This window comes from Lissotriton helveticus, chromosome 6, assembly GCF_964261635.1.
Source record: "Lissotriton helveticus chromosome 6, aLisHel1.1, whole genome shotgun sequence".
Classification (NCBI taxonomy): domain Eukaryota; kingdom Metazoa; phylum Chordata; class Amphibia; order Caudata; family Salamandridae; genus Lissotriton; species Lissotriton helveticus.
Window position 1 is genome coordinate 373,270,997 of NC_136067.1, and position 23,165 is coordinate 373,294,161.

A 23,165-nucleotide genomic window follows, 5' to 3' on the forward strand; every position below is an offset into this window, starting at 1 on the left:
ATTCATTTGTTTACTTTGGGAATGCGGTTTGTTTGTTTTAAAAATAATGTGTTTATGTAGAAATATGATATATTTTAAATCCAATTGATAAGAAAATGTGCATCATTATAGTTAATTAATTCAGGTTTTTTTATTAGAAGTAATAGAACCTTTTTATGTTGTATATACTGTTTTCATCTTATATTCTATAGTTCAAAATGTTTGTTTGTTGAATTGTGAGTAATTTATCTGGCATATTTTGTTTGCATGCTGGAACATGCAGTTATTATTTAAAAAACATTTTTCCTAGAGAAAAGGAAAAAACTACTTTCTTAGTTACGTAAATAGAGGGGCATATAAATTAGTATGTCAAATGATGTAGCACTCCAGCCATAGTTGCTGTGCTGTGTAGTGTGAAAATGTGAGAGCAGAAAAGTGCTGAATCTACTTAGATATGGTGCTGCGCAGTCATCCTCTGTACTGGAGCACTTTCCTACCAGTACCATACACAAACCATTGCACTTAAGTGCAAAGGTGTGTATGTGAGTGAAGCTAAAGGCTTGTACTGGAAGGCTACCCTTTAAGAACATAATACAACACTCGGACATATTTTATAACTTTCCCCTCTATGACTGTGATGTATGGTACAGGTGAAATCTTAGAAAAGCGTGGAGAAAATAAAACCTTTTTCCAGCTTTACAACTACTCCAAGGAGCCATACATGTGTTTATGTAAAGCCCTGTCTACAAATGTTAGAAGACATCTTTTTGCATCGAAAACTATGGTTGTATGGAAGAACAGATTTGCCACAGATGGAATACCCCTTTCATGTAAAGTAGCACAAACCTCTCCTTTCCTTACTTTAGGTCTACTTTCCAGCACGAAAAAATGAAATCTTCAATCAACACATTGAGCCAATGTACATCATTTTTGGTGATTTTGAAGTGCAAAGTGTTGATAAATTTGACCCGAAGCTTTTACAAATGTCACAGTTCTGGTTGCAGGAATGGTCTTTTGGTTTTGTATTGTTAGACACTATGGGGCCTATTACGATCTCAGGTGGAAGGCAATCAGACAGCTAATCGGTGGTGGTCCACCCGACATCAGCTGCCACGGTCTGATCGCCACATTACGATGCATGCAGTCGGAGGCAGCAGGCGAGGGACCGACTGTCACTTTCCGGAAGTGAACGCTGGACAGACAGCGATCCCTACATTAGGGCTGGCGACATCTCTGGCACTGCTGTTTGGATTACGATGTCCCTTTCCCTCTGCCTTTCTATGGTGGTCCGACTGCCATAGAAGGCAGATAGAAAGGGACTTTGGGGGCCCCTAGATGGGCCCCCATTCTCCCTGGTCTTCTGCAATGGGCCCTGGTGGGCATCTTCGGTGCAGTCCTCGAAACATCAATGCTTCATGTGGCAGGCACTAAGGGGCAGATTTATGTTAACTGGCGCATCCCCCGGGATGCGCCAGTTAATGTGCGCCACAGTGCGCCACAGCTCCGCCACCCATGGTGCGCCGCATTTACAATGCGGCGCACCATGGGGCAAAAACGGCACAGATGCGTGACGCATCTGTGCCGTAAAGGCGGCGCATTGCTGGAGTTGCGTCGCTAGCGCGACGCAGCTCCAGTAAGGCTCGGGGGTGCCCTATCTGACCAATGCTGCGTCAAGACCTACGCCTGCTTCAAGCAGGCGCAGGGTTTTGACGCAGCATTGGCCTGAAAGTGACTGAGTGAAATCTTATAGATTTCACTCAGCCACTTTTGCGAGGCGCACCTGCCCCGGAACACCCACCCTGCGCTGGAACGCCCACAAGCGGCGCAGGGCTTTACAACGTGACGCATCTGCCTAGATGCGTCACGTTGTAAATCGTTCGTAGGGATGCGCCACGTTTACGCCGCCTTGCGTGACGCAACAGCGGCGTAAACGTGGCGCAAGGGCCTCATAAATCTGCACCTATGTGCGTGGTGCCTGCCACACGGTGCATGGCTATTTCAAAAGTGTATTTTTCCTATTGTGGCATGTGCTGCTTACGACAGCATAAGCAACATTAAGAAAGATACACTATAAGACCCCTGTGAAGGCAGCTGCATCATTATTAGAGAAGTGGGTACTCCGACCCCTTTCTGTGCAGTCTTTTTCCGAAATGATGCAGGTCAGACGCTTGTAACATTGCCCTTTATTGCCCTTTATTGTTGTTATTTGAGAATGTGTTTGGTTTGGCTGATTCAGGGCAGAGAGTTTGGGCTAGAGATTGTTTTTATCTCGGTTAATTTTCATTTTTAATACATTGGAAAATATTGGGATCATTTCTCACTTAGGTGTGTTGCAAAGAGACATGCCACCCTTCTGTTACACTATTTATTTGGCTTCTTTGTTTAATATTCTCTCATAAACTTTCCGCCTTTGGACATGGAACTTGGATTGACACTTGTGCCCTGATCAGTGTATGCAACCCATAGTTGTCTTCAAAATAGTTCTGAAAGGGGGCTATTTTTTTCTTCACTTATTTTGTAGTAGGATGAGTATGATAGCAGCGCATGAAGTTTAACTACATCAGTGGGAGGAACAAAAACTAAAGCTGGAGATGAGAGTTTTATTTATTTGTTTTAATTCTAGCTTAAATTTGCTGCTGGTAAAGTATTTCACACAGTGGGACCTATTTTGGAGTATGTCAAGTTGTCCTCTTCGGTGTCTGTGACTTGTTCTCAAAACATCAAAAATAGAACTAAAATGTGAATATTCAAGTAATAATCATATACAGCTAATGCAAATAGAAAGGTTTGTGCCCGCTTTACAGTTTTAATAATAGTGAGTTGAACTCTTCAAAACTGAGTCACAAAGAATACATACATGGAGTGGTGTGGCTCACTGGTGTGGAGTGGTGTGGCTCACTGGTTAGAGGCAGCAGACCCGTAAGCAGAGAACGGCCTGGGGCCAGGGTTCAGTTCCCAACGCGGCAGGGTCGATAATTCTCACCTCGGTCCCTACTCTAACCAGGGAACACACGCCGCGTCGTGCACCAGGGTCAAAACAGACTTGATAATTCTCACCTCGGTGCCTACTCTAACCAGGGAACACACTCGGCAACTCTGGGCATTAAGCTTGCCTCATCTCTACAACGGCCCCCCGGGGATGCCTGGTTTCACCTTGGAGATACCCAGAAAGAGACCATCTCACAGGGAAAACCAGGACAGGTTCCCCAGCGGTCTTCAGCGCCAGGATACTCCATGGAGTCGCAGTGCGCTTTACAAGTACACCCACATTTACATTTTACATTTACATAAAAGAGTATTCTTTAGTACTACTTCCCATACTCATAAATGTTTTTTTTAATTGGCACATGTAGTGTACAATTTGGTAGGGCCTCCGACGTTCTTTATTGAAATGAAAATAGCAGCTTTCAATTTCATTTATCCAAGCATATAGAAAGACATTATTATTTTAGTATGGTGGCTTAGCGTTAGAATCGTGCAAAATATGAAACTGACATAAAACTTTGCACAGGACTTAATAATAAGGTAAAAAATGAGTGATGATATAGATCCCAAAAACTGTATGGCTGCTTTGCCTGTATAACATCATAAAAGAAAATGGCTGCTGCTATTATTTGTTCAGTGATTATTAAATTAATATTAGGCATCCATCACATTGTTTCACACGTTTTTCTGGTCGGGAATGCCAAAAGTGGTACAAATTCTGCATTTTAGTTGACCCCTGACAAAGTATGAGACATTTTTATTGGATCCAGTGTGTAAATAACTTATGATGTAAATAAAAAAGTATGTTATACTGACCTTGTAAAATAACCAATTTTTTTTATTGTTTCTGAAAGTGTGAAAAGTGTATCCACTGTCAATGAGTAAAAATGTCTACCAAAAGAAGATGTGAATTTGTAAATATTAGAGAAGAGTTTATATCTAGTACACAAAATGTTGGAACTGCGATTGATTAGGATCTGGGTGTATTGCGTCAACAAGATTTACCAGAGGTTTTAGTTTATCCAGCTATTAGTAAATGTTCTGATAAAGGAATTAGGTACAAAGGTTTGCCTGAGGATCTGCTAAAGTTTGAAAACATGAAAGGACTTCCTTCAATCATCAAGACAATATTGAAAAAAAATCATGATGTAGTTGAACAAATGTTAAATGAAAACTGTGGAAAATTCTATAAAATGTGTAGAAACAAATCTGACAAACACAAACTTCCAAGGTTATCAAAAAAACCTATATTAGTTAAAGACAGTTTTCAAAGAGTACTTTAAGGTGAACCCGTGATTCATCTATAGTTGGTGAATTGAAAGATATGTCTTTCTCCAGTGATGAAGAGTCAGGAGCAGAGCTTATATATGTGCATACATTCGACTTGAGGAATCAAGTACGAGATGCTACAGTTGCATAAAATGACTCAAAAGTACTCAACAAGTCAAGTGGTAGGGATATGATTGTGACTAAAGGAAGTACCACAAAAAGTGCCCTTTTAGTTTTTATAACCGGCTCCGGCAAATACAGAACAAATAAAAATGCAGATGACAAATTGACGTTAATCGGTGGCATGGTATTAGGTAAAATTGTAAAGTATCTCAAAGATACATATCAAAATTCGGAAGTATAGCCAGTATTTACTTTATCTAACATCAAACCACTCATAGTTCGTCGTATAGCAGAATTAGATGTAGAAAATGCAAACAAATAAGTACGCAGCACATGTTTAAAAGAAAAGATTAATGCATTCATACCAATACTTACAGCTAAACCAAAAGGTAGAGATATTCTTCTAATACGTAAAAAACAATATAGGAGAAATATATTCAGTATCTGTAAACCAAATGCTCTTCGGGATCTGTCTGCCAGGCCAATGCAGCCGCTATTCCAAAAGCAATGTTTAAACTTGAAGTAGATGGATTTAGTTGACAGTTTGAGCAAAATTGCCAAGAAAAGTTAGCAGGGACTGCTATGCTAAATCAAATATGAATGATTATTCAAGGTTGGTATGGTATGGTATGGTAAAAGTATTTCTTAAGCTCGCTTACACCAAGCGGTTTCATGGCGCTGGGAGAAGAGGCGCAGGAACGAGGGTACTCATTGGTAGGCCTGAGAGAATAGGTGGGTTTTCAGAAGAGTTCTGAATTTAGTGTAACATGTGGCCAGTCGTAACTCATTAGGAAGGAAGTTCCAAAAACGGGGGGCTACAGAGGAAAATCTGAGACCTCCATGCTTTTTCCGTCTGAAAGTGGGAACGGTGAGTAAGTGAAGGTGGGAGGAACGGAGCTCACGTGACGGCGTATAGCGTTGAATCCGGGAAGAGATGAATGCCGGGGATTGAACTGTAAGAGCTTTTAAGATGGTGCAGTCAAGTTTGAAGAGACAGCGCTTGGCTACAGGAAGCCAGTGCAGGCTCTTCATGAGGGGACTAATGTGTTGGTGTCTGGGTTGGTGAAAGATGAGCCTAGCAGCCTGGTTTTGCATGAGCTGAAGGCGATGGGTTTGGTAGGCCGGGATGCCGACATACAGGGCGTTCGCGTAGTCGATGCGGGAGGTGACAAGAGCAATAATGACAAGGATGAGAGCTTCCTTAGTAAGGAATCTGCAAATTTTGCGGATTCTGTGAAGATGGAAAAAGTAGGAGGAAACTACTGCATTGATTAGGGGCTTAAGCGAGAGATCGCTACAGATGATTACTCCGAGGCTTTTTACAGAGTTGACTTTGGTGGGATCGGAGCCTAAAGAAGAAGACGGCCAGAAGCTGGGATTCCAGGGGTTGTCGGGACCTCCGACTAAAACCAGCTCGGTTTTGTCGGGATTAAGTTTAAGTTGACTGTGGTACATCCATTCACTGATGAAAATCATGGTGGTTTGGAAGTCGGTGATGGAAGTGTCAGAAGAGTTAATGTTGAAGACCAGCTGGAGGTCATCAGCATAGTTGAAGATAGTGACGGGGTAGTTTCGTAACGCCTTGATCAGGGGTTGTATATATAAATTAAAAAGGAGGGGTGAAAGGGCCGAGCCCTGGGGAACCCCACAGGTTAGGCTGGTTTTTTTTGCTGAGAAATTATTTAGGCGCACTGCCTGGGAGCGCCCGTCAAGAAAGGAGACGATCCATTTCAGGGCCATGCCCTGGATGCCGGCATCGCCGACACGGTCGATCAGGAGCTTATGATCGACCGTGTCGAACGCCGCCGAGAGATCCAGGAGCACCAAGGCCTGAGAGGTGTTATTGTCAGCTCCATGCCTAAGCTCGTCCATCACTGCCAAGATGACGGATTCCGTGTAATGGGCAGGCCTAAAGCCCGCTTGCCGGGAATCAAGGAATTGAGTGTGCTCAATGAACGAACTTAGGCAGTTCGTGACATGGGCCTCAAGGACTTTACTGAGGTAAGGGAGCAAAGAAATGGGGCGAAAATTGCTTAGCACTGCGGGATCTGCATTGGGCTTTTTTAGTAAGGGGACAACAGTAGCGCATTTAAAAATGTCTGGGACAACGCCTGATTTAAGAGAGTTGTTAATGAGCGACAGCGGTGGGTCCGAGCAGGTGCTGAAGGCCTCTTTCAGGATATGAGGGGGGCAGCGATCGTTGGGGGAGCAAGATCCCACTCTATTTAGGAGCGTCAGGTATTCTTCTCTGGAGATCGGCAGGATGTGATCGAACATAGAAGGGTTTTTACAGCCAGCAGGAAAGGTGGAAGGGGAAGTGGGGGTAGGGATATTATTTTTGATGTCGGTGATTTTATCTATGAAGAACAAATTTAGGGAGTCACATAATACTTGTGAGGGTGAAGACTTTTGAGTGACCCTGTCAGGTTGGGCAAGCTCATTGACAATTGAGAAGATGTCCTTGGCCTTAGTAGAGGAGTTGGTGATTCTTTGGGAGAAATAGGCCATTTTAGCCTTGACGATGGATGCTTGGTAGTTTTTTTGAAGGGTGACATATGTCGCTCTCTCCTCCGGAGCGTAAGCTCTGCCCCACCGGCGTTCCGCCTGTCTAAGTGTTAGTTTTTCCATTTTTAGGGCATCAGAGAACCTGCGTTGGGCGTCATGGGGACGTTTAAGTGAGATTTTTCTCAGAGGGGCTACCTTGTTACTGGCTGCTTCTAGCCAGCTGTCGAGACTAGCAGCTTGAAGGGATATGGGGGCCTGTTCTTCTAATTGGGGGAGGGTAGCAGTAAGGATAGCCTGAAATTCGTCTAAGTTTGCTCGTTTCCAGTTCCTAGCCAGGAGATTGCTCATAGGGGGCTGCATGGTAACGGGGGAGTCAGTGATGTTAAAAGTAATGCGGTGGTGATCTGACCATGTGCAGGGAGAGACTAGGGGGGGAGAAATTTCTAGGTTGAATGTCCAGATTTGGTCTAACGTATGCCCTTTGGCGTGGGTGGGTTCGTGCACATGTTGGAGGAAATTCATGCCCTGTAGACTGTCCGTAAACTCGGCGGAGGCGAGGCACTCGTGTGGATCAGCAGGCCAGTAATTAAAATCGCAGAGAATAAGAATCCTGGCATGGTTGATGACCAACTGTGAGATGAGTTCGCCGAAGAGTTGCGGGAACAGAGGCATGTGATCTGGGGGGCGATAAAAGAGAGCACAGATGAAGGGGACTTGGGGGAGTCGAATTTTAGGATGAGACTGTCGACGTGGGGTAGAGCGCTGGTCTGGAGGGAGGTGAATTTGTGTTTGTGTTGGATGATAGCTGCAACTCCGCCTCTAGGCTTACCCAAGGCCCTATTGGCCTGGAGTATGTAGTAGCCCATTGGTATTGCTGCCAAAATATCGGTGTTGGAGTCGGCAGTAAGCCAAGTTTCTGACAGAAGTAGGATGTCGGGTTTGTCAGAATCCAGCATTTGGAAAATATCAAGCTAGTGTTTTACCAACGACCGAGTGTTTAAATAAATGATGGCCATGGGGCTTATGGCCTGGGGGCAGGGGGCGGTAGGTGCCGGTGGTCCCAGGGAATGCTGCACGGGGAGTAAAGGTCAGGGAGCATGTAATTAAGATTCCTTCTGCTTTTAAGGCAGCCCTGATGTAACATTGGTTGTAACATTTCAAATGACAGAAAAGTAAATGATAGGAGGAATGCATCTTTGGCTGTTTAAAAGCTTGTTTGGTATCATACTAGTAAGTGTAAGAATGCAATTCCTAAAGGAAACATCTGCCACAAAAAAAGATAGTGAAACTACCCTACCTCTTCATATTGGATTAATCGTGCATGCTAAAAATCGAAAACAGGAATTAGTTGACAAACTGCACAATTTGGGTGTATGCGTGCCTTCTGAACTTGTTCGAGAAGTGTCAGCAACAATACCTAGCAAACAATATAAGCAATTCTGCAATGACAGAGTTGTGTGTCCAGCAAGCCTTCAACTCTCCACTTTCGCAACTACAATAGACAATATTGATCTATTGGTCATCTTCATCTACTCAGTCATTCCTTGGTACAGTCATATCTCTGATGCAGAGGTAATCAGATGCACAGGGTATATCATGCTTCTTAAAAATGATAGAAAATAAGTGGATCAACAAATGTACTTCATCTCTACCAGAGTGGTATTTGCAGTTCCCATGTACAACGACCAAAAAATCTGCCAAATGTAGCTGTAAGTAATATCAATGTCTTCCAGCCTCCTCCCTTTCTTAATGAACCTATGTCAGATGAATAGCTGCAGATGATTCAAACTCTTGATCTCCATAATCTAACCAATATAAACTACACCATTTGGGCTGCTTTCCACTCCAAGAGAAGTGGTTCTGTCACAAAATGTCATAGTGTATTGCTACCTTTATTACATGAGTCAATAAAGTCTCCTTCTATGGTACACCACTGCTTTGATATACTAAAGCGTACAGTGGCCACAATTAATCCTAATCAGACTCCTGTGGTAACATGTGATCAACCAGTCTATGCAACAGCTAAAAATTGCAGGGGTTACTTTCAGAATTGTATGGGGAAGACAAAACAGTTGTCTTCATGGGAGTATTACACATTGAAATGATATTCCTTGCAGTTTTAGGAGATTGGATTGATGGTAGTGGCGGGGCTGATATTTTAGTTGGAGTCAATGTTACCAGAGAGAGTAAAGTTGGACAGTGTCTAAAAGGGTCTCATGTAAAACATCTCCGCTATATACATGGGGTTAGTGTTGCATCATTGTAGATACTTTTGAAGAAGGTTTATGATGTATCTACTGATGGGCAAATATCCATGAAAGAATGGGGCTGTTGGTATTCTTGATAATACTAGTGCATTGATGAAATGGATGGTGTCTGCACCTCTAATTGCCAACTTACTGGCACAATATTATGAAGAAATGGGATTCAGTGAAAACAAAAAGAACTGTGGGGCATATTATCAAGCCTGTGCGATAAAATTATCGCCGCTTTATTGGCCGAAAACGGCCGATAAAGCGGCGATAATGGGCTTAATAATATGCTCTATGGAATTCCAATCGAAGCCCATGTTAGATGTCTTCACATCTAACATGGGCTTCGATTGGAATTCCATAGAGCATATTATCAAGCCCATTATCGCCGCTTTATCGGCCGTCTTCGGCCGATAAAGTTGCGATAATTTTATCGCACAGGCTTGATAATATGCCCCTGTGTTTACCATTAAGACAACGGGGTATATTATCAAGGGGTTTATCTCCGCTTTTTTGGCTTTAAAAGCCAAGAAAGCGGAGATAAAATTATCTCCCTATTACCAAGCTGTCGCTAACACCAGTTAGTGACAGCTAATAGGAGATAGCGACCATCTTGGGCCCCGCTTTGCATGTCAGTGATATTTATCACTAATGACATGCAAAGTGGGCGTGCCAAGATGTTAGCGACTGGAAACAGTCGCTAACAGCGCTATCTCCTATTACCAACTTTTGGAGATATTCGCGCTAAGCGCGAATATCTCCAAAAGCTAACACCTGCCCTGAGCAGTTCTTCACCATGTTATCCAATGGGAGGTGGATAACATGGCTAAGAGCATTTGCTCGATAATGCATGATTATCGCTGACTTTTCAGCGATATTCATGCATTGCGGCCGTTTTTTATCGCATTTGCGATAAACCTTGCTAATAGCAAGGTTTATCTGCGATAAAAATCGCCGATGTGCGGCGATAATTTTTGTCTCTAAACAAGTTAGAGACAAAAATTATCGCTAGTTGTTGGTAATATGCCCCAACATTCTTTGAAACACTCGATGTGAAAATGATGGGGCATATTATCAAGGGATTTATCTCCGCTTTTTTGGCTTTAAAAGCCAAGAAATCGGAGATAAAATGATCTCCCTATCAGCAACAGGGTGCTAACACGCAAATTCGCATGTTAGCACCCTTTTTCGCTACGCTTCCACTTGCATCTCTAATGAGATGCAAAGGGGGCGTTCCAGAGAAAAATAATAGGAGAAATGTTAAGCGACATTTCTCCTATTATCAAGGATTTCTCTAACCCTGTTAGAGATAAAAAAAAAGCAGCGCTAACCGCGGTTAGCACTGCTTTTTTTACACCTGGTATTTTCCTGACTTAGCTATGATATTCTATGGAAGGTGGATATCATGGCTAAATTTGTGAGCTCCTATCATCAAGCTAACGCCAAACTTCGAGAGATTATCATTGGTTTTCCAGCGATAATCTCTCATTTGGCAGTTAGCGCGAGGATTTTTATCACTTCTGAGATAAAGCAAGTTATCTCTGCGATAATTTTCGGCGATGCTTAGCGTTAAAAAATTCGTTGCTAAGCATCGTTAGCAATAATTATCGCTAATCGTCGTTAATATGCCCCGATGTTCAGAAAATTACACAAGTGTTTTCAAATGATAACAGAAATCCTTATGCCTGTGGTATTGGCGAAAATCTTATGAATATTGCATCCAACTTAATCATGAGTGATAATGCAAATAAATCTGTGTGCATTTCTGATGATGTGGGGAGAACTGAATATGGAATGTCCATTCAGGAATGCCTGGTACGCTGCTAAAAATCTATTTTTTAACCTATTCCTAGAAACAAGCTACGTTTATTTCATAAGGTAGTCCCAAAATCAGTGAACCTGAAAGCCTCCATCTTAAAAAGCGACTGCTCACTTTTCATAAACTGTATATTGCTTGGCAAGATAGAGAAGTGGATTTAAAGGAATTTGTTGCCCATGCGAATATTGATTATCCCTCACCACTTTCTGAGGGAGGATTGCTAAGAATATGGGACACATTCTGACATCATTTCTTGTTTGGAAAAGTTTAATAGTACTGTAGATAACATGAATAACATTCCAGCCACTGCAAGTTGTGCTATTATGGATGGATCGGCAACAAAACATTTCTTAAAACACAACAATATATGCAATTTTGAAGACTACAGCACTTATATATTCCAGCCTTATGTAATGAACATAATTAACACATCGAAATGAGTAGACATAGTATTTGACCATTAAATAGAGGGGTCTCTGAAAAAGGAGGAAAGAAATAGATGAGGTTTTGGTCCATGGTATTGTGTAAAAGGTTCAACAAATATATCAAAAAACAGCAAGACCTTTCTACAAAATGAAGATAAAATGTATTTGTTCCAAATCTTGGCTTCTAATTTCTTGAGTCTTGAGATACCACTGGGTAAAATTGTAGAACTGACAAGGGATGATAACGTGGTGAATATTCCTGAAAATCTGAACGCATTTGAACTCAAACCATGTTATCAAGAAGAAGCTGATATCAGAATATTATTACATTTATTCAATCAAACAACCAGTGCAACTACTTACCTGTGAGGGTCTGAAGGCTCTGGGGGAGGAGGGATGGTGGGGAGCAGATCCATCTAAGTGATGGGGTCATTCACAGAGCCAGGTATTGAGGTCCTACCTGAACTGGGGTAGCGGCGTGGGAGATAATCTGAGGTGGAGGAGTAGGGTGTTCCAGGTCTTGGCAGCGAGGAATGAGAAATACTTTCCTCCGTTTCTGGTCTTGAGGATCTGTGGGACAGTGGCCAGGGCAAGCTGGGTGGAGCGGAGGTGTCTTTTGGGTGCATGGAAGGAAAGAGTGGCTGTGCCGGGGAAGTTGAGGACCTATCTGGCTGCAGCTTTTTGGACATTCTGGAGCTTACAGAGGTTTTTCCTGGGCAACGCTGGCATAGAGTGCATTGACTTTGTCGAGTCTGCTGCTGATGAAAGCGTGAGTGGCAGTCTTTCTGGATCAGTGGGGATTCATTAGAGGGTCATTCGCAGCTGGCGGACGGTTTTGAAACAGGACGAGGATACTGAGTTGATCTGGTGGTCCATAGTGAGCGATGCACCTAGTATGATGACGAGGTTTTGTGCGTATTCCGTCGGGGTGGGGAGAGTTCCTAGCACAGAGATATGGTGCTAGAAACTCCCCCCATGGTCACTAGGTACTGTTCCATGTGGAGGGCATGGATCCCAGGATGAGGACTTCTGTCTTGTCTGAGTTGAACTTAAGGCAGCTGTTTTTCATCCGGGTGGTGACAATGTTCATCCCTTCTTGGAAGTTGTGCCTGGTGACGTTGGGTTTGTTGCTGAGGGAGAGGATCAGATGTGTGTCGTCAGAGTAGGAGACGATGTTGAGTCCGTGGTTCCTGATGATGGTTGCAATGGGAGCCATGTGGATGTTAAAGAGGGTGGGGCTGAGAGAAGAGCCCTGGGGCATACCGCAGTTGGTCTCTTACGGTTCCGAGAGGCATGTCGTAAGTCTGACATGTTGTGTTCTGCCTGTGATGCAGGATCAGATCCAGTCAATGGCCTTGTCGCAGGTGCGGTGGGAGATGGTGTCAAATTCTGACAGAGGCCCAGGAGAATGAGGGTTGTGGTTTTGCCCTGGTCCAGGACTGAGTGGATGTCGTCGTTGGTAGCGAGGTGGGCTGTCTCAGTGCTGTGATTGCTTTGGGAACCGGATTGGGAGATGTCCAGGATGTTGTTTGTTTTGATGAAGTCAGGAAGTTGTTTTTTGATGGTTTTTTCTATGGCCTTGGCAGGGAAGGGGGGCAGGGAGATGGGCCTGAAGTTCTTATGGTCTTTGGGGTCCTGGAGGGTTTCTTCAGGAGTGGGTTGATTTTGGCATGTTTCCTGTGTTCAGGAAGGAGGTGGTCCCAAGGGAGCAGTTGATGGTTTGGCATAGCTCGAGTGTGGTGGCGTGGGTGGCTCTGTGGAAGATGCAGTGCAGGCAGGGGTCCTATGGTGCTCTGGAGTGGATGCTTTGCATGGTCTTTAGGGTGTTATACGTGGTGAATGGGCTCCAACTGAGCAGTGTCTGTTGGAGGGCATCTGTTGAGGAGGTTGCTGGTGAGGTAGAGAGGTCGTGGTTGTCAAAGTTGTCATAGATCATCTTGATCTTGTGGTGGAAGAATGTGCCGAGTCTGTTGCAGAGGTCTGGGGAGGGTGGGATATCTATGGGTTTGCTGTTGGGTTTGGTGAATTCCTTGATGTTGGTGAAGAGTTTGTTGGTGTTGATTCTGTCTTGGAGGACCTTTTTCCTTGTGTTTTTGATGAGGTGGTGGTGGGTGGTGGTGGCTGCTTTGAAGGCGGTATGGGCTTTCGGGGTTTTGTGATTCCTCTGTGTCTTTTCGAGTCATCTGCAGGAGCATCTGGATTCTTAAAGAGCAGGCGTAAACCAGGTTGATTTCTTGATGTGTCTGCCGGTGGCTTTCTTGAGGGGGACCAGGGTGCCGGCACAGTGTGCGATCCATTGGTGATGACTGCCTGCTGCGGTGTTGGTATCGGAGGTTGACGGTGGTGGGATGCTGTTGAGGGGGGTGAGCTAGTCCTCGGTGACCTTGTTGCAGCTTCTGTGGGGGAAATGCTGGGCATGCTTGGGTGCTGTGGATTTGTTGAAGGAGAAGTGGACACAGTGGTGGTCCATCCAGAGAAGTTCTGTGTTGTGGCTGTAGGAGAAGCTTTTTCCTGCAGCGAATATGGGGTTGAGTATATGCCCTGCTGTGTTCATTTGACTGATGACTTGCTGTTTCAGTCCAATGTTGGACATGTTCTCTAGGAGAGAGGAGATATTTGGATCATTGTGGTTGTCCAGGTGGGAGTTGATGTGTCTGAGTGGATGTAGTCTGTAGATGTGAGGGCCTTGGGTGTGATGAGTTCGATGTTGGCATCGACCTCATCGACCATGCGGCTGGTGGTCTGTAGATGTGAGTGCCAGTGGGGGTGGTTTGGATCTGGACATGCAAGTGCTCCATGTGGGTTATGGGATCATCTGGGTGGGTGGTCAGGTAGAGGGTGCTTTTATGGATGATGGTGAGGCCTCTTACTGGCTGGTTCGGACGGTCCTTGCAGATGATCTTGTAGCCATCAGGGTTGGGGATGTCTGGTACTGAGTTGGCGTTCGTCCAGGTTTCCCTAATGAAGGTGGCGTCGGGTGAGGCGGCGTTGAAGAAGTCCCCGATCTCTGTGGCATGTTTGTGGAGGGTTCATACATTGAGGAGGATGCAATTGAGTGGTTTGGGTGCGGTGAGGGTCGTTGGTTGGGTGATGGAGCTGGGTCACGGAGGTGGGTGAAGGTGCGGCAACAGTGATGTCAGGAGAGAGTGCCACGGGTGTTACTCAGCGTTGGAGATGGCAGTTGTCGCTATATCTGGGGTTGAGATCTTGGAGGCTGCTGGAGTCGTAGCAGAGGCAGTTCAGGAGGCCAGCATTCCTGGTGCTGGGCACAGACAGGCACAGATGGGCTTACCTTTGTGCACCAGTGACGCTGATGCACAGAGGCCACCATTAAGTAGGGTGAGGGGGGAGGGCCAGTCAGCCGGGAGGTAGGAAGCAAGAAGAGGGAACAGCACCATGATGGGAGGAGGAGCTCTGGGGGTAGCAGCAGTGGGAAAAATGCTGAAGGAGAAAAGAAAAGGGGGCACAGAAAAAGGAACCAGAATAAAGCAAAAACATGAAAACAGGCAAAAACAGAAAAAAGGCACAGAGGGGAAAAGGCAAAATTAAAAAAAGGCAAAGAAGAAAGACAGAGGGCAGAACAGCAAAAGAGCAGAATCCTCCCCCACTGGACCACCGGGGATGAAGCACAGGCAGGAGCCCGCAGGTGGAGGAGGGCCTCGAACACCCTGACACAGATGTCAGAGAATGCTCTGGGGCAGCACTTAGCAGGTGGAGCTGCGCAGGAAGAGAGCATTCTCACTGACTAGGTCAGTGGCCTCACATTCTAGTGAAAGTGGCCAGAAGTCCAGAACTATACTTTGTCTTGCCTTGCCCTCAGGATAATACAGAGTTCCACAAAATACCACTACCACACGGTGGCTCAAACACGACGAGGCAGGAGACATAAAATACAACAACACCTAGAAAGGGGTTTCACTTTACAAAATGCAAAGACTCTCATTTAAGAATAAGGCTTGTGGTTTTATTTATGCAATGCTCTCTAACAGAAAGGCTTTCCCAGATCAAACGAATAACATTCAAATGTGTATAGAGATATATATTTATATGCAAGCAATAATAACACACTTGGTAAAGGCAACAGTTAAATGCAGGGATACCAATATGAAATACAAGCAGCAAATATTATGAGATAAAACTCCAGCAAATAATACTGCACATCCTGCAAGAAATCAGAAAGAAAGATATATATATATATATATATATATATATATATATATTCACTGAAAAAACCATAGGTTTCAGGTCATATATAGTTAGGAATTAGCATTTAAAAAACAGTGCAAATTCACTGAAAAGACCATAGGTTTCAGGTCATATATAGTTAGGTATTAGCATTTAAAAAAAACATTGAAATTGCTCCTATATAGTTAGTTGGACTCACTATATTTCGCGCACCCGCAATCCACTGCTGATGATGTCACATATTATATCATTCATGACATGGTCAGTGACATCACTGATGACATCACTGATGACATCTCAAATGACAAAGAAGTGTTATGACTAAGTGTGTCGGCGGAGTTCGTGTTCCAAGCGGGTGCGGGGCGTTGAAGTCACAGGGCAATTCCGTGCAACATCATAAGTTCGTCCATAAGCGAGTGTCTATGTAGCTTATTTTTTTTTTTTAGCAAGAAAGGCTCATGTGGACGGTGATGTTTAGTTGGAATCACCTCGGCCATGAATGTTATTCTCAGTAGCCCCAGGTACGTGGCGCATCACGAGAGTTGTGATTCAAGTGAGAGACCGGTGTTGTGTAAGACAACCCGGGTCCATTTGCCCAATCTGAGATATTACGCGTGGCTGTCAATTCCGTCCGGCTGCTTGCTAGTGCTGCCGCGCTATATCATCCGCGGGAAGGAGAGGGGCCCGATGTGTAGGCTGGAAAGTAACAACCTAATGTGTGAATGCCACGCGTACAACGCGGCTGTGGACTAACTTCAAAAGAGCCTGGTCAAAGAAGGAAGGGGACCAGCGCATCAATAAAACAGCGGAACAATAACATGGGGAATATATGCAAAAGGGGAAAAGGGGGCGTGGGCAGGTGATCCATGTGTTATAAGGAAGTAGATGTAATGTTGCTGTGACAGTATGGGCCTGGTGGACGGGTGGAGGGTTGGGTCTTGCGGAGGCGGGGAGGGTTGCCATCACGAGGGCATAAGTGGTGTGACACTGGGACGTAGTCTGTGGGACAGCCCCCGGTCAGGTTGTACAGTGGGAGTGTGGTACATGGAGATGGGGGTGGGGCGATGTGTGCCGTTCCGCCGAACAATTGGGCATGTGTTGCACGCTTGTCGGAGTGTGAGCGCAGCGTAGTTAGTGTTCAATGCGGTGTGTGCTATATGGCCACGGCGTGGGGGCGTGGGGAGGGGGGGAGCCTAAATGAGTATGGGGTAACGGGTATGAACGTGTCTTATGGTGTCCCTTTTAGGGGGTTATGGGGGCTGGGCATGGGTCCCGTCATGTAATCCCTTGTTCCAAGCATTTCTGCTGGAAGGATTGGAGGATGTCATCCCATTGTTGCGCAATTGGGAATTTCCTAAGGCCTGCTGTCTCTTCTCGTCGTAAGACTGTGCCCTCCGCTCGCGGTCAGTTTGTAAGGGATAGGCACCAATGTCGTATATGTGGAGATGTGTTGGCCTTCCACCGCTTGGTAAGCAGCCGTTTGGCCGTGATCAGTCTGAGATCCCAGTATCGGGCCGGTACCTTGTTTAGCTTTGTGCACTTGTACAAACCCAGTATGCAGGCCTCCCAAGTTCTCGGTACGTGTTCGCCAGTGCAATGCGTGAGTAGCGCTGTCACCTCATCCCAATATTGCTTGAGGTTGGGGTATAGCCAAAGCATATGGAGGAGGTCCGCTCCCACCAAAGAGCAGCGTTTGCAGGCAGTGTCCGTGACCAAAAAATATCTGTTTATTTTGTCTGGAGTGAGATAGGCGCGGTGTAGTATGTAGATTTGTATGATTTTGAAGCGAGGATTACGTGGGACATTAACCGGCCCAACCAACACCATTGCCCACTCCTTGTCCGTCCAATCCCTCCCTCTGTCCGCCGCCCACTTCTCTCTCAGCTGCAAGGTGGTAGGCTGTGTGTGAGTTAGGAGGGCCTGTGCTAGCAAGTGGATAATGTGGGAGCCAGAACTCATGACATGAAGGTATTGTATAAAGTGGTGCATCAGTAACTCTTCGGATATGTCGCCCCAGGCGGCAGTCAGTGTGCGGACGAGGGACGCGTGCAATAGAAATTGCCCAGCTGGGAGGGAGGTATCCTCTCCAAGGCTCACAAAAGGGAGGAGAGCACCGTCGGCGTATAGGTCCCCTAGCGTTTCCTCCCCTGCAGTGGTCCAGGCGTCCAGCATTCCAGTCACAAGCGCCCTGGTTGCCGTCGGGGTGCCCAGCAGGGGGAGTATCGGGGCATATGGTACCGTCGTCCGTGTAAGGCGCAGGCATCGCAGAAAGCATCTATGTGCCACCGCAAGATGTAGCTGCGAGGGACGGGAAGCCCGAGCCAGTGGATGAAACAACGCATGCACCTGCAATGGAGACCAGGCAGCAACGTCCGTGGCAGTGTCTCCTAGGTTCTTACCACCCAACCATCCCGACACCCATTGCATCTGCGCCGCCAAGTAGTACAGTTCCATGTTTGGAACCGCCAGCCCTCCCGCTTCGGTGGGCATGTATAGCTTCGTCAGCGCAACGCGCGGTCGGCCCGTATTCCAGATCAAGCCGCAGAGGAGGACTTCCAGGTCTCGAAACACCCGGTTGGGGACGTAGGATGGGATATTGGCAAAGTAGTACAACAGCCTAGGTAGGACAATCATTTTTGCCAGGGCTACTCGGCTGGGGACATTTAGAGGTAAAGTCTTCCAAAACCCAATTTGTGACCGGATGGATGCGAGTGCCCGCATCAGATTCCACTCCAATATGTCCGTAGGGTCCTGGTAGATGTAGATTCCCAAGTACCTGAACGTCGTGGGATACCATTGTAGTCGTTCTCCACCGATAGAGACGTCGCCCTCGGGTGCGTCCGGGTCAAAGGAGTAGGCCCCAGATTTAGCCCAATTGACTTTCAAACCCGACATCTCCTCAAAGGTATGGAAAACGTTGGCGAGGGACGCCGGGACATTGGTCAAATCCCTAATATAGAGAAGTAGGTCGTCCGCATACAACGACACCGTGTGAAGGCCGTCCGCCATCGGTATACCCCACTCAGCACCTTGGGCCCTGAGAATGGTGGCCAGGGGTTCCACGGCCAAGGAAAATAGTAGGGGCGATAGAGGGCAGCCTTGCCTGGTGCCCCTCTGCACGCGGATAGAGTCAGAAAGCAGTGTGCCGGTGCGGACGCGAACTGTGGGCCTGCGGTACAATAAGCCAACCATGGTTTCGTAGTCATTCCCCAATTCGAATTTGTCCATGACCGCCCGTAGGTATGGCCATTCCACCGAATCGAATGTTTTCTCTAGGTCAAGGACCAGACAGCCTGCGCGCTGCCATTGACGTGTGGCGTATTCCTGTATACGGAACAGGCGGCGCATGTTATGGGAAGTGTGGCGCGTTGGTACAAACCCATTCTGGTCGTGGTGTACTAGGTTTGGCTCTAGGGGGGTCAGTCTCCGGGCTAGTACAGAAGTGAGGATTTTATAGTCTGTATTGAGGAGGGCCAGGGGACGATAGGAGCCCAGTCGCTCGCCATCCCTGCCAGGTTTGAGTAAGGATATAAGGGTGGCTTCATTAAGCGTCGGGGGGAGGGAGAAGTCTTCCGTGGCTGCAGTGTACATTTTGAGCAGCTGGGGAATGAGAATATCCGAGTTGGCTTTATAGAATTCGGCTGGCAAGCCGTCCGGGCTAGGGGATTTGCCATTGGAGAGGTTGAAAATGGCGTCGCGGAGTTCCTCAGGAGCCAGTGGTGCTCCGAGGTCATCCTGCTGCGCAGTCGTCAAGCTAGGTAACTGCAGAGGCGAGAGATACTCGGCTATGTCAGGCAGGGGGTCATTTAGCCGGGAACAGTATAAGCCTGGGTAGTGATCAATGAACGCCTCATGTATCTGGCGCTGCATGTAAAGTAACCTACCCCCCTCAGCTTGTATCGTCGATATTGGGGTCGTGCGGTCTTCGTGTGCGATCAGCCAAGCTAGTAGTTTGCCAGGTCTATCGCCCTGGCGATGTGTGCGGGCTGAGTGTGCCGCGAAGTTGATATTGTGCAAGCGTTCCAGGAGGCGACCATGTTCTGCTTTAACCTCCGTCAGGAGGTCATCCATTCCTCCCACTGCATCCCTTTCATGATCCAACAGTTCAGTCTCTAATCGTGTCAGGTCATCTTCCAGTTGTCGTCGTAAGTGACCCTCTGTGTCTAAGCAGTGTCCCCGGGTCACCACCTTAAATGCGTCCCATTCGATCTGGGGGGAGGACGCCGTACCGGCATTGTCCTCAAAGTATTGAGCAGTTTGCGTGAGTAGGGAGTCGCGGAAAGTCGCGTCTAGCAGGAGGTCTGGCTGGAGGCGCCAAGTGGGGCTAGGTGGGTGTGGTCATTCCCATGCGATTACCAGTGTGTGGGGATTGTGATCTGAGTGTGTGTGGCCCAAATATTGTGTGGCCATGACTAACGGGAGAAGGTCAGCGGTGATCATGTACCTATCTAAGCGCACGTGTAGGGCATGCGCGCCCGACCAGTAGGAGTATGTCCGTGTTGTTGTGTTGCGGGTCCTCCATGCGTCGTGGTGGTCCCACTGTGTGGCCCAGTTTATGAAGGTTTTCGTGGTGGTGTGTGTCTGTGAATTAGGCGGGGGTGGGGAAGATCTGTCCAGAGTCACATCTAGGACACAGTTGTAATCACCCACCAGGATCCACGGGACCCCATGCCAGGACGCCAGCGCTGTCGAGAGGCGAGCGAAAAAATTGCCCTGATCAGTATTTGGGGAATACAATGAAGTCAGCACTACGGGTTGTCCATCTAGGCTGCCTCGAGCCATCACCTACCTGCCCTCTGCGTCTATGTGCGTGTCCATGACCACCCATGGCGTACCAGGTCGGATCCATAGGAGCGCCCCGCGTGCGAAGGAGGAATACTCAGTGGCATAGAGTTGTCCACGCCATCTGCGGTGCAATGCGTGTACCTCCGCCACATTTAAGTGTGTTTCTTGTAACAGCGCCACGTGAAATTTGTGGTGTTTCAAGTAGGAGTAAATCGGGTAGCGCCGTGACGGTGTGTGCATGCCCCTGACATTCCACGTGCATATCCTAATTCCCGCCATGATCGTCACTGGCGTAGGAGGCACCCCCTCCATCCAAACACCACCCTTCAAGTGTGGCCACCCATTGATCCATCGGCATTTCCCCCCCCCCGTCCAGACCAGACACAGGCACTGTCACATTTAGGAAAAACCCAGGCAGGTTCCAGAGGGTGGGGGTGGGGTATGAAACATGAAGTCCAAACAATGCAAAACAATAGCAAATACCAAAAGGTCGGCCTCGCAACATGTTGCCGTCCAAACACTCTAATGAGTTAAATGAGCTATGCAATTCTAGGGGGTGGTAGGTGGTTGGCAGCAATAGCGATATTATAGTACTGTTCACAATGAGGAAAGGAGGAAAGGAATAGGGGTGGGGTTAGTTTCCCATCCCGGGCCGTGGAAAGCTCGCCACAGCTGGTGGGCATCCCCGAATGGCAGTCCACCCGAGTGAAAAGGAGAGCATGTCCGCTGGCAGCAGTGTTGTGTGGGAGAGGCAATGCGATGGCACTGTTCTATGGCAAACAGCGTTCGCATGCCGCAACAGGAGTTATAGCCATGGCAGTGGGAGGAATGTCTCAGTGTCTCTCAACCAGTGCGTGTAATGTCTGTAGATGGTTACTCACTGCGTTCCGATGGCGCCAATGCTCGCAGAGCAAGGGGGTCTCACCCTCACCTGTCTCCAACGACTCTCATGTATACCACGGCAGGACAGGACAGTGGCATTGAGATCAGCCACTACCGAGCTTCTAGTCGAGAAGTCTTGGTGGTTCCCGTCAGCCCAGGAAATCTGCCGTTTGTGGCGTGACGTCGGGGAGATCGGTGGAATGTTGGGAGTCCGGCAATCCGTAGATGGCTTCGTCGTCGCTGGGGAATGCGCGTGGGCTGGCAGTCGACACGGAGTGGGGGGGTGCCGGGGAGCCGCTGATCTCCGAGACCTTGCACAGCGCATCCTGTTGTTCCTGCAGAACCTGGTCTGCCGGGGGGGAGCATGCCGTCGCCTCCTGTGAATGATGTGGTGTGGGTGTTCTATGTCGTCGGCGTCGGCGCGGTCCTCTAGAGCGCGGCACCGTGGCAGTGCCCGTGGTACTCTTGGGCGTCCCCTCCACTCCGCTATCCAGCCAGGCCTCAACCTCTTTAGGAGCAGTGAAGAAGTGTGTTTTGTCCTGCGCGACTACTCGCAATTTAGCCGGGAAGAGGAGTGAATATTTGAGACCCATCTGCCGCAATCTGCGCTTTGCCGCTAGAAAAGAGTGTCTCTGTCTCTGCACCTGGATGGTGTAGTCAGGGAAGAACATCACCGTGGCGTTGTCAATCTGGACGTCACCAAGTTTTCTGGATTCGCGCAGGATAGTCTTGCGGTCCCTGTAGTTGAGGACGCAGAGGATGAGCGGCCTGGGGTTAGAGCCCGGGGGAGGGGTCTTGTAGGCACGCGGTGCGCTCGTTCCACCATGAAATGCGGCGACAGTGCACCCTCCGGCAGGAGGCCTCGTAGCCAATCTTCCACACGTCCGGTGGGGTCAGTCCCTTCCCATTTCTCCGGTATGCCAACCAGTCTGATGTTGTTCCGTCGTGCCCGTCCTTCCGCGTCTTCCGCCCGTTCTTCCAGGAATTCTACCCTGTTAAGGAGGTCGCGTACATGTTTTTCCGTTTGATTCACTCTGGGCTCAAGATCAGTCACCGTTCCCTCCAATGTTGTGGTACGGTCCTGCAGTTTCTTGTGGTCAGCCTTCAGATGATTCAGGTCAATCGTCACGTTGTCTATCTTCGTTTCCAGGGAGGTGCGAGTCTGTTGGAGAGACGCCTCCAGGCGTTCCATTATGGCTAGTACATTGTCCAATTTCGACGTCACAGCGTCAGAGGCCATCTTGGGTGGTGATTTGGTTTGTTTCCCCTTTAGTGATGTACCACCTGTGCCCGTACGTGTCCTTACACCCCCAGACATGAGCGAGTTGTTGTGCGGTAGCGTCCGCTATGTCCGATGCGTGGTAGTCCAGAGGGTAGAGCTGTAAGAGGTGCATCGGCGTGGTCGGGGTGCTAATCCGTCGATCTCTGGGGGAGACCCCGAATTGCGTCCAGGGGTAGATCCCAGGTGCGGCGCCGTTGGGGGCCAGCCACCAGAACGTCAGGCCCCTGGTGTATGGGCAATGCTGATTGCAGCGATGGCAGGAGAAGCAGTGGAACCCCCACCCAGTTCCGTCCTGTGGGCAATGTGGTGAGCGGCAGCTCCCGAGCAACTAGGTACGGGACAGTAGTGCGAGCAGGAGGGGCGCACACCCGGCAAGAGAATGATGTAGGGCAGCGTTTCAATAGCCGGCGGGAGCAGTCCTGCGCAGGTCTTCACGTTTCCCCACCGGTATGTGAGGCGATCACGCTGACCCGCCCAACAAGTGGGGGGGTGCAAGGGGGATGTCCAGCGGTCAGCGCCGCCGCAGCAGGGAGCGGTCAAGGAGGTCCAGGTCTTCCGCAATTGTCCCTCGGCTGCCCGCCACCCACGTGTCCAGGCTCCTTACCCCCAGAGACAGTCCTCGTGTGCGGCTGCCAGCAAAGGTAGGGCGGCGCTCGCAGTCCTCTCCAGCCCCT